The 11,117-nt window shown below is 41.3% G+C and overlaps 1 protein-coding gene across 2 annotated transcripts in view; it reads right to left on the bottom strand.

Annotated features, from left to right (window-relative positions):
* The window catches only part of LOC121275697 (cAMP-responsive element modulator-like), a 145,974-nt gene extending 135,555 nt beyond the window's left edge, over window positions 1-10,419 (bottom strand). The window contains exon 1 of one of the 2 annotated variants that reach the window (XM_041183266.1): window positions 10,295-10,418. The gene's annotated coding sequence lies outside the window, so the exon portion shown is untranslated. Of the gene's footprint in view, window positions 1-10,294 lie in introns of both variants that reach the window. The other variant, XM_041183267.1, reaches the window with a different exon arrangement.
* Window positions 10,420-11,117: the final 698 nt, after the last annotated feature.

Raw genomic sequence — 11,117 nt, forward strand, 5'->3', positions numbered from 1 at the left:
CTGAACACTGTGCAATCATCAGCAAACATCACCACCTTTTAAAAATGTTATTCTTTCATGGATTGTGGACATCATTAGCATGGCCAGCATGTGTTGCCCATCCTAATTGCCCTTCAATTGAGTGCTTTCTTGGCTTTTTCAGGGGCAGTTAAAAGTCAATCACATTACTGCAGATCTGGAGTCACACATAGGCCAAGCTTGGGTAAGCGTATGTGGGTAAGCTTGGCAAAACATTAATGAACCAGATAGAATTTTAAGACGATTGATGATTATTTCATTTTCATCATTACTGAAACTAGATCTATACTCCAGATTTATTAATTGAATTTAAATTCCACCAGCTGCTGTGATGGGATTTGAACCTGTGCCACCAGGCCATTAGCCTGTGCCTCTGGATTGCCAGTCCAGTAACATTATCATTGTGTCACCGACTTAGCACATTCAGGATTGTTTATTAAGTATCCAATCGTGAATCACATCTAATGCTAGACACTATGTTCTGAATTTTGCAAGCACAGGCTGGTTGAGTCAGGTCAGTACTTTGCCTGTTGCAAACAGCTGAAGGAATAAGCTGTTTGATATGATCCACCAGTCATGGGACGTATGGCATCACACTGGCACTGAACTTCACATACATCACTCATTTGTGTGGTAGGCAGAAAGTCTTTTTGGCTTGATGGCAGCATCCTGTTAGTGGAGAATACCAGCATAAATAGTAGCAGCATGAAACAGCTAGCTTCACCTGTTGCTCAAATTTTTTATACACCTCTGGGCACTTTTCAGGACTGAAAGCATTCATGAGTTTGTGATATACAGTGAGCAATTATCTGATCGTGGTTAGCACTTATCCCAAGGATAGCTTTGATGTGCCCTATTTCGGCATCAAGCTTACATGGCTCAGGCCCTACCTACAGAGTTGCCAAATAAAGCCAATCTTAAAGCGCATGCAACTGCAGGAATCCCAACATGCATACTGACCAGCGAAGGTGGGCTTGTGATGGACAGTAATAAAGTACCCATTGGCAGGTTTCGCCATTAGCATGTCGAGGAAAGGGAGCTCATTTGACGACTCCATTTCAAAGGTGAATTTGAGTGCAAGATGGAATCCATTAAGGTGTGTAAACAGAAATGCGATTATGACCAGTTTTGTGATGTTAATTAAGGGGTATTGATCCCAGAATGACTTCTAGGCAAGTGTGCTTTGAATTTGTTGGGAACAGGTCCAGTAATTTAATAAAAATGTTAAAATCCCATTAATTTGTATCTTGCAAGCAAAGTTCTGCATTTGACAATTCGAGCAAAAGGCAGTCCTTTTTTCTTGACTATGATGGCTTAGGAATGATATAGCACAGAAAGAAGCTAGTTGCGTCAATATATCTTGCCTGTTCTTTGAAGGAGTTAGGCAACTCGTTCCACTCTCTGCTCTATTCCCAACGTATGCAATTTTTTCCCTTCAATTCTCTTTTGAAAAGGACTATTCTAACTTTCAGGCTGTGTATTTCACAAAACAACTCAACATAAGAAATGTTTCATGTCGCCTTTTTGAAAATCACCTCAGTTACTCTATAGAAACTACCCATAATTTTTAACACCAATGTCAAATCACTTCTTGACCTTCCCTGCTCTAAAGTGAATGACTCCAACTTCTTCAGTCTCTACATAACAGAAGACACTCATCCCTGGCATCATTATAGTAAATCTCTCTTGCAACCCTCTCCATGGACTTGACATCCTGCCTAAAGTGTCCACAATTCAACACAATATTCCAGCTAAAATGTATCCAATGTTTTGTGAAGGTTTAGTATAACCATCCTTGCTTTGTGCCCTATGGTTTATGAATAAAGTCAAGGATCCAATGTGCTTTTTTCATCTTGCCTAGACTTTTAAAAGTAGACATTTTGTTCAGAATTAAAAATTCTGTGAAACATTGTCACCAATTTAAGTTGAAGAACCAGATCATGAAGTCTTCAGCACAGAAGCACTACATACAATACACAGGAATATAATTTCATTATAATATAGACTGTGGTGAACCATGTAACTAAAGGCCAGTTTAATGTCAGTGATGGGAAAACCACCTTTGTCAAGGGGCAAAATTTGCAATTGGATAAGTTTGAATTAATAACAAACTGCTACCACAATTTTGTTAACGCTACCTTGTGTCTGTCAAACCTGATTGAGTTCTATGAAGTAGCAAAGGGTTGATTAGAGTACAGTGAATGTTGTATGTTGCTCTGGACTTCCAAAAGGCATCTGATACAATATTACATAACAAATTTATTCATAGACATTAAGCACATGGGGTTGATGGGACAGTGGTGACCCTGACACATAATTGACTAAAAGATGGGATGCAGAGATTTGCAGTGAATGAATGTTTTTTTCTGATTGGAGAGATCTTCAGTGGGATCCCCCAGAGGTCAGTATTGGGACCATAGTTTTTCTTGTTATATGAAAAGGATATGAACCTGGGAACAAAAGTATAACATTTAATTTTGCAGTTAAAAAAAAAACTCAACGTAATGAATAATGAGGATAGTGCCAGGCTTCGGTAAACTGACTGAATGAGTAGACATGTGGCAGTTGAAAGTTAATTCGGCAAGTTGAAGTGATGCATTTTGGGAGGATCGCCATGAAGAGACAGTGTAAACTAATTAGCACTATTCTGAAGGGGGTGCAAAAGCAGAGGAATATGAAGGCACACATTTGCAAATCTCAGAGAAAGTACCAAGAATGCATGAGATACTTGACTTTGTAAATAGGGGCATTGAGCAAGAACAAGTTGTGCAAAATATTTACAAAGCACTCAGACTTCAGTTGGAGTGCTGTATACAATTCTGTGCACATTTAAAGCAAGATGTTAAGGCCTGGAGATCGTAAAGGTGATTTACCAGAATACCAGGAACGACGGACTAAATCAGCTGGAGTTTAGAGAAACAGAGCTTATTCTTAGAGTACAAAAGGTTAAGAGGAGACCAAATAGAGGTATTAAAAATTGAAGGATTTATAGACCAAGTAGGAATAAACTTGTAGTAACCAAAACTCATATGTTCAAAGTAATTCCCCTATAAGGAGGCACCCCCACACCATGCACCCCCCCACCCCCAAAGTTTTAGAACACACTAACCAAAAGTGATGGACTCAGACTCCATTGGAGCTTTCAAAAGGAAGTTTAGACTGGTTACAGCACTGGAGGCTATTCAACCTGTCATGTCCATGCGAGCTCTGTGTAAGAGCAGCTCAGCTAGTCCCAGTCCTCTGCCCTCCACACGTGGCCCTGCAAATTCTCTCTTCAGGTGCTTATCCAATACCGTTCTGGAAGTCACAATTAAATCTACCTCCACCTCTCTCAGGTAGTACATTCCAGATTCTAACCACTCACTGTGTAAAAAAAAAATTTCCCTTATGTCCCCATTACTTCTTTTGCCACTATTATTATTCTCTGCTTCTCGATCCTTCCGCCACTGGGAACAGCTTCTTTCTGTAATTACTTCGTCTAAACACCAAGAAAGTTAGAAAGCTGGGTGAGAATAAATAATCTTTTCTTTTTACAACGGTGTATGCACAATCAATAGTCTAATTGCTACAAAAAGCAAAGCATGAAGATATATGTACACAAATCACAGGTATAAGAGGTGGACACTCTATCACAAAGTTCTCTCCTAAAAGTAGAGAAAGTCATGGCAAAACATCATAAATACATAATTTTACCAGTTTCTGAAAATTTAAGTCTGTAAGATCCACTTTTTGTACCACATACGGTTTTATTTCAATATTCATAGTATTTATATTGTTAAATACTGAATCAATTACTCCTGTCATACTAAATTCTGCATATGTTCATAACGCACGAACATCACATTTAGACGATTAGAACATTAGTTCAATTGATCTTGATTTGGCCATTAAAAGGAGCACAAGTAGTAAGATCCTCAAATTACTTAAATATGTCCTCAAAACATAGTAAGTAGTAGAACTGAATGATAGAAAGTAAATGGTTAATGCTAATTTAACCATCACAAATCATTCCTCACCAGAGGGAAAAAGACAGGCCTCCAAAACCAAAAGCCAGGAGACAGTTCAGTAAAGACATAAATACATCCTGCCTTGTTGAGACCTGCACAAGGTAAAGAAGCACTTTGCTGGCAAAGACACAAGTTGGGAGTAAACACATGACCTGGATATACAGGTGTCAGTGCTTCAGACTTAGAGGACATCAATACCAGAGCTGGGCGTGATGCTCGAAAGCAGAAGCAATGAATGTTATGAACTATTTTAGGTGTGGGGCGTGGTTAAGGATATTTTAGAATTAGTCTGACACTGTTCAGCATAAGTTCAGTTCTAGTTTTTCAAGCAGTACTTTCTCCCATTAAATTAGAAAGAACTTCTCCTATAGTGAAAATGCACAGAAACAAAAATTGTACGGCTATACAAGCAGACAAATGTTACTTAGATTTCTGAGATCAAGGGAGGCAAGATGCAAGTTAGCTGGTCCAAGTTCAGCTATTAGCACAAAAGGTGAAATTACTAGGGCAGATGATCCAGGAAGAATGGATAGCACCTATGCACAAAGGATCATCCCTTTGATATCCCAGAGAACTAACACCATTTTCCCAGTGGAAGGTTGGAAGCCAATTCAGCTATACCATCTCATAAGAAAATCTTGCAAGTCCTGGAAACATTGTCAACTACAAGAATTAAAACTTTAATCTATTCAATAAACTGGTTATCTAATGCTGATGGAGGAGGGGTGAGTCATGTGAAGCATAAATACCAGTATGGATCAGTTGGACTGAAAAGGTCTGTTGTAACTTTAGTTAAAGGAACTAAATTTGAGTATCATTCGCTCCTTACCATAAACTTTACAGCAATGCCCTGATGGCTCCTTGACAAAATGTTAAGATGAAATGTTAAGGAAATCATCTGGCGCTCTTGCTAATTTTCCCAATAGCACTTCCCTATAGAAAGCTTGAGAATGCTTTCCATCCCTAATTACTAGAGAGGTTGTTAGTGAACTTGAGCAGAAAGTATGAAAAAGATTGCCTATGCACTGTAGTTAGGGGTTGACATGATTGGGATTGCTAAAAGCAACGTTAAAACAATGTAGTGATTTGCTCATTATAATATGAAATGTTTTGAAATCATACAAAAAAAGCTGTCATGGAACATTGGTGTACTGAAAAAGACAACACCAAATCACATCATGATGGTATAATCAATTTGTGCTTGTGGTATTTGCAATTTATTTTTTTAAAGCAGCATTTTTCCCATACATACATCTGTTAGGAATCCATTCCCCTACAAGACAGTTTATAGAAAAATTAAGTTATAGTTGAATAAAAAGCTTGTGTTTTTGTAGTACTTTTCATGGCTTCTGGATGGCATTAAACATTTCACAGCCACTGAGATACTTTCAGAGGTGGTCACTATTGCCATACCAGCAAAAGTAGCAGCCAAGTTGCACAAGCATTTACAACCAGCAAATAAGATGCCTTTGGTGGTGTTGGTTCAGGCATACACGATGGATAAAAATTTTGGAAAAAATTCCCTGCTCTTCTTCAAATAATGTGCTGGCTCCTTTACACCAATCCAAACATGAAAATGAAGCTTCGGTTTAACATCTCTGAAAGATGGAGCCTCCAACAATGCAGCATTCTCTCCTTACTACCCCCAAGTATCAAAATGGATTGTGCTCAAGTCCATTGTGGTGAGGTGGTTTCATGGCCACATTGGTCATTCAGACAGCTCGAGAGTAAGTGCAAAAGAAACCAAAGTATTGCTGAAAAAAGATACATGTTGAAGCTTTTCGCCTTGCACTCAGGGCACTTCACAAGAATACCAATGTAAGCGGAAAGCAATAATTATATTGTATGTGAAGAGTGCTTGGTTGGCAAATGGAATGATTGGTAGAGGCACTGTCATGGAGAATGCACCAATGATTGTGACTGACAAGTAAATGCCAAGCATTGTTTTAAATTTAAACTAGGCGGCTTGAGCCTGATTGGTCAAGGCATTGCCCTGAGGATGAGCCAATGAATGGCTGCCACTTATTCGCTAACTCATTACTCATTCCGCAGGGTACAGTCCACTCGCCAACCAATCAGCACTCTCTTCACAAAAAGTATAAAGTTGTTGCTTTCGCCTTCTACTGGGATTCTTGCGAAGTGTCCTGACGACTGCAAGATGTAAAGCTTTGATGTCTCTTTTTTCAGCAAAACTCAAGTTCTGCATTACCAAACAAATTTTAAAAAGCTTGAATCAAAACCCTAACCAATTCAACGCAGGAAGGAACAAAAAGTTTGAATACTGAACGATGAAAAAGCAAGGTGGTTTGAAAAGACTTTAACTTTGTGTTCTCTCTCAGATTTTTGTATGCTTTCTTGGAAGTAAAATAAAATGTTACTTTAATTATAAAAATCAACATACGTGCCACACACAAGAGTTACCGATTTTCTAAAAGGTCTTGACTGAATTACAGAAAAGTACTTATGAAAATTATATATGCATTTATTTCTATTTCAGGCAACATCAGAACTGTGTAAATTGACCTAAGCCAGCAGAAGTGAATCTTAAGATTTGCACACTAGTTTGTGCAAGATGAAGTTTCTCTTCTGGTGTAATTTTGAATTTTAGCATCAAATTTCTCCCAGACTCCACAAAAAATTTTACCAATCATTATAAAAGTACACAATGTAAAAATATGTTAATTAACCAACTGCCATAATGTTTTTATTCTCTCTTTAATAAGCAGCAAATGTTGATGAGGTCAGGGAGGTCTGGTTGGCATGTTGCATTTTTAATAGCTTAACTTTCAACTGTTCCTGTTTTCTTCTGATAAAATTATCAACAGGTCCTTCTTAAAAATATCATACAGATTTGAGATCAAGTTAACATTGGAGATGTTCCTTCACTCAGTAATTAAATGCCTGCCAAAGTTACAGCTAATTCCTGTATTTATACTACAGAAAGTGCATTTTGCAGAAACTGACATCTGAACCCCAGAACTGTAGGAATACTGTGCAAGAAATAATCTTATAAAAATCAAAAAATGCCAGCTTAAGGACCTCCTCAGCAACAAAACACAAATTATTGAACCTGTATAATCATACACCACAGAAGCTCATTCAGTCCCTCCTGGCTCTTTGAAAGAGCTATTCAATTAGTTCCACTCCCCTGCTTTCCCCATACCCTTACAATTTCTCCCTTCAAGTATTTAAACTATTGAAACTGCTTCACCATCTTTCAGGTAGCGCACTCCAGGTCATAATTGACAGCATTTTAAAAAAATCATCTTCCCTCTGTCAATCTCCTTTCTTATATCCACAAGCTCTTCTTAAATCGAACCTCTCTACTTACTCCATCAATACCCCTCAGTTTTCAACACCTCTTTTAAATCTCCCCTTCACCTTTTCTGCTCTAATGAGAAGAATCACCAAACAATTACTTTATTATATAAATCACAATTGCAGATAAATGGCATAACGGCAATTATTCCAGTGCACACATTTTAAACTGCTTTGGACAACAGATCCTGGCTACAAATTTGTCTTCCAACTCAAAAAAATGCAATATATCTCCTGGTTTGGAGAGGGGGGGTGCAAATTTGTGCACTTAAACGCCATCACCATGTTCACTAAATGTGTGCAACTAACTGCCATCACAACATTTTCTATATGTAACATACAGTACTCTTCCCTCAACATACACACAATAACCAGCTTGGCTAATTTGACTTTTGGGACATATCGGGATTGGGGGAGGGGGGGTGGTGCAGTTTGAAGAAGTGGATGAATGTGCAGCTCCCGCACAACTGCAGTTCTGCCATAAGGTTACAGCTGAGCCAACCTCAGTACATTTCCACGCTGCAATACCATAGGCTGACGAGCAAAAGGACACTGCAAGCAAACCCCACTTGAGTCACTACGCCATTTCTGGAACCTTCCACAACAAATCAAACCGCCGCCATTTTATGTCCGTCTCGAGCAAGAACTACATTTTCTTTTTTTTTAAAACATTTACAAATAAACTACTTTTTTTAAAAAAAGAGCGACAGTCACGCGTTTAAGTTCTTAATGTGTCCGGAAACGTAGGCAAATTTATTTTTGAATACTTTTTAAAAATTAAAAGCCAAGGCACCGATGGATCGGAGTTGCAGTTAGCTATTCGAAAATTTGAAAAAGGCTCCTTGCAAACCGCAGCGGCGTATTTATTAATAAGGAGGCGATCAAATTTACGCCAACCGATTCACACATGAATACCCCCTGAATTTTTGGCTAACAGGTCGTTTTTTTTAAAAAAAATGGATTCAAAGAGTTAAAACATTTTGTTTGAACAAATCTGAAATTGGAGGGGGAAGAAAACAGGTTCCAACAGCCCGTCGAGGGCTCCACAATCCAGCTGGTTTTAAATAAAAACCCCCCATCGTCATGTCAGCCGCTCACCACCCCCCCCCCCCCCCCCCCGAACTGAACAGACGTCGGAAACTTTTCAAAAGGCAAAATACCATTTCTGGCGCGATGTTGGCCGTTATATTCCAGGGGTTGTTTTAAAAAAGAGAAAAAAAACCCGCACACATTCGGCGCAAAATTACAAACGTCGATTCGACAAGCGCGATGTTTTATAATTGGAAAAAAAAAAGGGGGGAGAGAAAAATCTCAAATAAACGAGCAATCTGCTGAAATAATCTGTATCCAGATGTCGAGTAATTTGTCCTGTTCTCCCTTTCTCCGACATATTGGCTTCGCCACGATGTGATCAAACCCGCCCCGGGTCTCCTCGGTGCCAAAGCAGGACTGGCGGCGGCGATGAGGCTTTTCCCTCTCGCCTCTTAAGTAAATTTCCCCGTGTGTCTGTCTGTCTCTCTCTCTCTCTCTCCTCACTCACTCAACACACACACACACACACATCGACAGTCTCGGTCGTATTTTCTGTGACAAAGTCTAACCAAGGATAACGTCATGTTGTTACACTGTAGCAGATCGTGTTGTCGCAAGTGGACAAACGTCAGGAGCTTACATACAAAAAATGGGCGGCTAAAGTAACAGGAGACACGGTGAGCACCGCTCCTGTCAACTCAAGAGGAGGGGAGAGGGGAGCAATACAAACCCTCCTCCCCACACACGCATATATCTATATACATAAAATGGAAATGGGGATGGGGGTGGGGGAGAGAATTCAACCCCCTCCCCAGCTGAAAAGAGCAATTCCATACTTTACATCGGCTTCAGATCTAACGAGGTGGGGAGGGGGGAAAAATGCCTCCAGCTGGGAAGCTGCTCTTGCGGGGGGACGGGGTGGTTGGTGGTCGTAAGGCTGAAACCTGAAAATGTGTAAACTTTCATGTATTCCTCAAGTACAATGATCAGTGAGTTCGAACTTTAAAATACAAAACACACACAGACACACAATAAAAAAAAACTGCAGGGCATTCCGTTTGCAAAAAAAAATCTACATTGATCGGTGGCGCCTTTGCCCGATCCTGGTTCGTTATCTGCTATTTGAAGAATTTAAAAAACGCCAGAGTGCAACTTGCAATGTTTCCCTTGCAAATTGCGGTTTAAACATCGGTCTGTAATAAAACATTGAATGGGGGGGGGGGGGCACTCATTGGAAGCCGCTGCCGTAAAAGCAGTTTCACTAAAAAGCAATCTGCTCCCGCGACTGGAGTATTTTTATTATTATTGAATACACAAGTGGAGGAAGTGGAAACGATCACCTTCAGGGAAAAAAATACACTCGCACTCAAAGACTAGTCGGACAAAATCGTGGAGGAGAAAAAAATAGTATATTTTTATAATTATTAAACGTTTCCTCTCTTCCTGTCAACTCTACCCAGCCCGGCCTCTCTCTCTCTCTCGATTTCAGAAGTATTTCAGAGCCTGAAAAGATCAGGGGACGGGATAGAGAGTTTCGTCAAACACACAGAAACCACCCGCCCCCCACCCCCCCTTTCACCACCGCCTCCAGAAAGACCCTGGATCGAAGACACCGATCCCACTTGCGCTGAGCTGCAAGCTCTGATCTTGGTCGGCGGCATCTCTGTCCCCCCCGACCCCAAAAGAGGAGAAAAAAATTAAGAGGAAGAGGGGAGGAATCGGGGAGAGAGAGAGAGAAGAGAAAAGGGAAGGGGATGCCGAGCGGCTGCCACATTCTTCTTCTCTCTCTCAATGTCCCCAGCCCGAGGTTTCTTAATTTTTTTCCCCCCTTTGCATTAATGCTACGTGCATTCTGTGCGTCTAAGTGTTGGTGCCACCGTCTCTCAATTGACTTCTTTCCCTCCGTCTCTCTTACTTACCCCTTACGTAGTTTTACTCGTCACTGATTACGGTGCGCCAGGAGTGGATGGCTCTGCTGATACGTAGCCGCCACGTCAAAAAAATACACTGAGAGCGTCACCTCCAGTCCCCTCAAACCAGGCGAGGCCGCAGCACCCGCACCGCGCGCAACCCCCCGATCGCTGCGCCGCCGCCGCCGCAACTCGACGCCCGATTGGCCCGCGCTCCCAACGGACCGGCCTTCCAAACCTCGCGAGAGGCCCGAGCCTCGCCGCGATTGGTCTGGCCGGCCTCCTTCACGCACTCGGCCGCCTTCTCCGCCTTCCTCTGCGCCGAGCCCGGATCTCATTTTCTTGCTGTTTGGCTTCTTTCTCTTATTGTTGTAGCCGGAGGAGGGGAAATGGGAGGGGGGGGGTTAATCCAGGAGGCGGAGGAGGTGGTCGGTGGGGGAGGAAGCAAAGAAAGAGAGCGATAGCTAGGAAACCTTCTGTTTTTTTTCCCCCTTAAATGTTTGTCAGCTGGCTAGCCGGGTTTTATTAAATGCTCATGTCAGTCGGATGTGGGGATTTGCGACTGGAAATAGATGGTAAACGTTAGTACTCCCATAAAACGTCCATCTCAAGCCGCTAAAAAAAGCTATCCAAAGTAGTGATGGCTTCTCTTTCCTTCTCCCGCCCCGAAGGGAAGCTGTAAGAACAACTATCCCCAGATTCGCCGGTTTTCATGGTTCTTACTGGAACTCTTTGGGAGCGCGCGTACGATTAATCGGTTGGTTTCGAGCCCGGTCGGCCGGAATTCTGCTTCAACCGATTTCCAGGGGTGTTTTGGAGTGTCCCCGTTACT

The sequence above is a fragment of the Carcharodon carcharias genome, chromosome 3 (assembly GCF_017639515.1).
Source record: "Carcharodon carcharias isolate sCarCar2 chromosome 3, sCarCar2.pri, whole genome shotgun sequence".
Classification (NCBI taxonomy): domain Eukaryota; kingdom Metazoa; phylum Chordata; class Chondrichthyes; order Lamniformes; family Lamnidae; genus Carcharodon; species Carcharodon carcharias.